This window comes from Sinocyclocheilus grahami, unplaced genomic scaffold (assembly GCF_001515645.1).
Source record: "Sinocyclocheilus grahami isolate Dianchi unplaced genomic scaffold, SAMN03320097.WGS_v1.1 scaffold112.1, whole genome shotgun sequence".
Taxonomy (NCBI): domain Eukaryota; kingdom Metazoa; phylum Chordata; class Actinopteri; order Cypriniformes; family Cyprinidae; genus Sinocyclocheilus; species Sinocyclocheilus grahami.
This window is the reverse complement of record NW_015505291.1, coordinates 1,365,685-1,371,072: the sequence shown is the minus strand read 5'-3', so window position 1 is coordinate 1,371,072 and position 5,388 is coordinate 1,365,685. Positions and strand designations below refer to the sequence as shown.

General features: G+C 34.4%; 1 long non-coding RNA gene across 1 annotated transcript in view; it reads right to left on the bottom strand.

The window, feature by feature from the left end:
• Positions 1-3,138: 3,138 nt before the first annotated feature.
• LOC107589117 (uncharacterized) overlaps positions 3,139-5,388 on the bottom strand; it is a 5,817-nt gene continuing 3,567 nt past the window's right edge. Inside the window, exon 3 of the long non-coding RNA XR_001609648.1 lies at positions 3,139-3,255. This is a non-coding gene — a long non-coding RNA (uncharacterized lncRNA). The remainder of the gene's footprint in view (positions 3,256-5,388) is intronic.

The window sequence follows — 5,388 nt, the reverse complement described above, 5'->3', positions numbered from 1 at the left end:
TTTTTAATAAAATGTTGACAGGATGCTGCTAGAAACCTACAAACAAATCTTTGACCGTGAATGAATAACCTCTAGCATCGAGCGTCATCACAGTAATGGTGCGAGGCCGTTCACTCAGTTAACATGAACAATCAACCCAGCCCTTGACCTCAGGATTAATGAGCCGGTCTGAGCAGACCTGGGGTCAAAGGTCATGGGTTAAAACTGAGCCGAGAGAGAGCGACTGAAAGGACCAGAAGAGAATTGAGATTCAACATGTGTCGAGTGCAAACAGCTCATTCAACCGTACCGTTAAAAACTGTTCAAAGGATGTGAAGAGATGAAAAGAGTCAGCCCTCCTCTCTCCTGAAAATATGCACCTTGTCTTTGAACGGCCGAAACGGTATTACTTATTCATTCTACTTTGTCTTTTCAAGCTCTCGTATCATCACCAAAGTGTCAGCGGTAGGTAAGTTTTATACCAGCTGGTTCTTTAATATGCTAAGACCAGCTTGAACTTCCTTTGAGCTCTAAACACGAAACCGTGAAGGCCCTTACTTGCCTAGAAGAATGTTTTATTGCTCATGCAATTTAATACCTTTCTGCAGCTATGTTTAATTTCTGTATAATTTTGGTATATTTTCTGTAAAATTGAAATGACCGCACATACAGTATGTCACTGCCATGTGACAATGAAGACTGAAGTAATGATGCTGAAAATCAGCTTTGCATCACAGGAATAAATTACATTTTAACTTATTTTAAATTGTTGGAGGAGGGACAGTCCAGCTGTTCAGGTTTTATGACCATGTCACCATATTTTTCACATTTTAACACTGGTGTTTGTGATTTTTAGCAATTGCAGCTCTTTTATGGATTGGATTCGCTGTGGTTGGTATTTGAGTGAGATATTGAGGTTTGCTGTCTCTTTGCTGCAGTAGTTCTGTGTCGTTTGGACAAAATCCTTCTAAGTGTTTGACAGTCCCCATCAATCACTTTCAGTTTTTGCTAACTTTTCTTTTTCACTGTCAAGTTTTGCTATGCTTTGTGTACGCAGTCATAATTGTAAAGACTGTTATTCTTAAAACACCAAAAAATGTAGCTATTAAGGTTACATACCCTCCTGCTAAATGGGCTTTTTGGATGTCTGACAAGCCACCATTTCACTGACCACTTGTACTAACAGCTGCTGAGCACAACTTATGCTATACAGTTATACAACTTAAAGAATGTAGATAACAAAAAATAACTCATTTTCATTTTTTCTAATGTTAGCCTACAAAAATTATATTGACCCCTATAATGATGGGTGTGCATAATCTGCATATCATTTTGTCCTACCCCTATGTGTGTACAGCGTGTGTGTGTATGTGTATACACACACACACACACACACACACAAGGGACTCCTGAACAATCTTCACAAAAAAAATTAAAAAATTTAGTGCTGTCAATTTTATTTATTTAGTTTTTGTGAAGATTGTTCAGGAGTCCCTTGTTTGTTCTGAACAGTTAAACTGCTTGCTGTTCTTCAGAAACATTCTCCAGGTCCCTTAACTTCTTTGGTTTTCCAGCATCTTTTGCATATTTGACCCATTTCCAGCTGTGAGTGTATGATTTTTGAGATCTTTTTACACTGACAACAACTGAGAGACTCATACGCAACTATGAGGAAACATGATGGATTAATAAGAGCCGGGGGTGAAAACTTTTGAACAGGATGAAGGTGTCAATTTTTCTTGTTTAAATATATATATATATATATATATATTTATTTCACAGGCTTTTGATCAGCTAAGGACAAAAAAATTAAGCTAAACTAGTTTTTCCCACATTCATTATGATTATCCAACAATAATATTAGCAACGAAAAATCAAGATTATTATTAATATATTTATTTTATTTTTTATTTTTATTTTTTTTCCCATTTAGTACTGCATCTTCAGAAGCTACAGAAGATACCTACATGTTTCTCAGAATACAAAATAAGTACAATTTTCCCTGATCTTCAAATAAATTTTTTTTTTCAAATAATAAAACATTGAATTTTTAAAAATAAAATTGAAATTTGCAGGCCAAATGGTTTGTCTCATCTCGCTCAAGTAGCACTGAGTGAATGGGGTTCAAAATGTGATGCACCAATTTCTGGTTTTATTAGTTGAATTAATATTTTTGGTGAACTGAATCAAATTCATCAGGGTTTCAAATGAATCAAACTATTTAAGTGAATCTAACAATTGTAATTAATAAAGCCATTCAAAATAATCAAATGATTCAAATGAACCCGGCTACTGGGATGAATCAGGCTCCCTAATACTAGTAAACTGATCTGTTCTAGAAGGCAAAAAGTAGTTCAGATCATTTGGTCTTGGAAGAATTTGATGAGAAAGTCCATCAAAAGTCCATGAGATCTGACTTTTGATTGCAGACTGAACACAATTTGAGACATTGCAATCTCCTCTAAAACCCCAAAAGTGAGATTACAGGGGTCTTTTTCTCAGGAAAGAAAAATGTCAGCGAAAGTCTCCATTAATTTCACTGATGTCTAGGAGACATTAAAGAGATTTTCATTTGATTTTCTTTTCTATGATACTGCTGTGAGCTTCTACGCCTATTAAAGTATGAATGACTACAGCGGCAGACAAATCCATAAGATTCAGTGAAATCCTGCATATCGTTGTGGCCTTTGTTAGCTAAACTAACCCACTAATGGAAAAATGTCAGTGACACTTAAGTAGTGACAAAACATTTGAAAAATGCCTTCTTTTATGCCAGTCAATAGATATCTGCTTTATAATAGCACCGCGTACATGACCACACAAATCAATAAAAACAGGTACTCAGTATCTCTCTTTAATCCGGGCTAATGTACTTCTGTTGTCACCATAAGCACTATAATGTGTTCCTGCCTTCATCATCACAACATCTGACACAAACTACACTGATAAAACCACTAGAGATAAGCTAGATCCGAATGCACTGAAGGTCTTTGTACAAATCCATTATGCTACAGATTTAGTGATGCTTGCGGAAAGATAAACTGGATTCTGGAGAAGAGCAGAGATGATCTCAGCCTTCATATGTGCTTTCATTACGACATCCTTTATCTTTACTAGGATACCAAAGGCAAGCCATTTAATTCAGACACTACCAACTCACCTCCCAGTCCGGGTCTCAGCCGGTTGTCGTAGCCATCCAGTAGGCGGTCCAGGATGCGTGTGAACAGGGTGATGTTATTTTTGAAGGCATCTGTTGTGGCATCTGCGGACACTGACCTACACAACAAAGGCGAGAGAGTGTGTGTGTGATAACTTAACAGTCTCATGAACAGCACGGGAAAGACTTCAAAGACTTCAAAAATGAGAGCAGCGAAACTACAGACTGAGTGAAATAAGGAATGACCAGATCTTCACAATGTTCTTGATGTCTTTTAGCACTTTAATGATCCTAGTTTCATACGCCGCGAGTTACAGCACTCATCTAAGATGTTCTGAGAATTATTGCACCAGATTCAAATGAAATTTTTAAATCTTTCATTTTAGCTGTCATACTTGTGGAAAGCTACTCTGAAGACAGCACCACAGTCAAACTTTTTGGATAATAATAAGATTGTATCATTTAGAAAATTAATTAGATTTGTTTTTCTGACATAAAAACCATGCGGAGCTCAATTATGGAGCAAGCAACCTGTTTACACATAGTACATTTACACTGAATACAGCTAATAAAACACTGAACAAACGGCATGATGATTAATTTATTGATACAATTGTTTAAATTAATAAAATGGTTTAAAAATTGTTAAATTACAAAATTAATTAATAAAATAGCATGCAGGCAATTTTATGACTTTTATAAGTATGATTTTATGAGTTTTGAAACACTACATAATGACACAATAATGTTAAGCATAATGATAGACAACATTGTTTAACAAAATATTTAAATAAATAAATAAATACACACAACATGCAGACAATTTAATAACTTTTGTAAGAAATGATTTTTAACCACTTTGTTATAAAACACTGAATCGAAAGCATTATGCGAAAAACCTGCATTTTTCAAAATATTTATTTTACAAATAAAATAATTGTAAACACACACACACACCAAACTTTCAAAATCCTTCATCACTTGAATTAAGATGGTCAAATTTGAACACATCCACCACAAAATCAAACTTTAGTACCGCCTTTTACTTTGAGATTGATCTGAAGTTCAATGCAGATTTAAAATCATAAGAAATAGTTTACTGATACTGTTTTTGAAACCAAATCTTTGCATAACTACAGGAAACACTGCATCTAACAATGGTTTGGAAAATAAAGTTAATTAAAAAATAATAATAAATAAAAGCATATACATCAACTCAAATACGGTTATCTAATAAGCATGTGTCCTATTCTGTGTACTAAACTCCTGAAACATTGGTTTCTCTTTGTATATATGATATGATGATAGTTTTCTCAAAAATGCTCATGAAGTGACTCAGAGCAGTTCTAGAGATTATGTTTATGTGTTCATGTACTCATATATTGAGGTGGCAGAGGCTGCAAACACTGCGAGCTTCAGTAGGCCTATGTGTAGTAAATTAAACCGCATGTCTGTGCCATTAATTTCCACGAGGGGCGGACTGGGAAAAAAATTTAATGCCGGGAAATCTCACACTCATACACCCACAATAAATTCTGAAACATGGACAACCCTATTTTTTGTATGGACCTCACATAAAAAAAGGTTTAAATCCTTAGGTTGGGGACATGCAAAATAATTAAAAGTTCTCTCCTGAACTACACCTTCACTTCCATTTTTCTTTATTTTGCCCTGATATCTATCTCTCTCATGACTTTAATACTCAAGATTTAACAAAACTATACTTTCTAAACTGCCTACATGTCAAAATTAGTACATCACTACAATATTTTTATATAAAAATCCTACTGAACATGAGTCATGTTTTTCCCTTATAACAATTAACCATGCTTTAATTATAGTACAAGTACAGAAACCATGTTTTTTTGTTTTTTTTTGGCAAATGGACAACCATTTGTATTTATTTTTACTACAAATTCCATGGTTAAACTATGGTTAGTGTAGCAAAAAACATGGGTAATTTATGGTTACCATGGTTTAACAATAGTAACCATTGTCTTTGGATTTATAGTAAAATCATTGTTAATTTTCGTAAGGCTTGTGTTGTTGTCTGCCCTAGCTCACCCTAAACCTATTATAAATATGATCATTTGTCTGCTAAAGGACTACTGTAACATTACAATAGATAATAATGATGTCCTTTATACAGTATTTTGAGTGATGATTGATGAGCAATGGGCTGCTGCTGCTTAACTAAGTAAACAAAGACAAAACTACAATAGCATATTTACAGATGAAACTGACCTGCACTT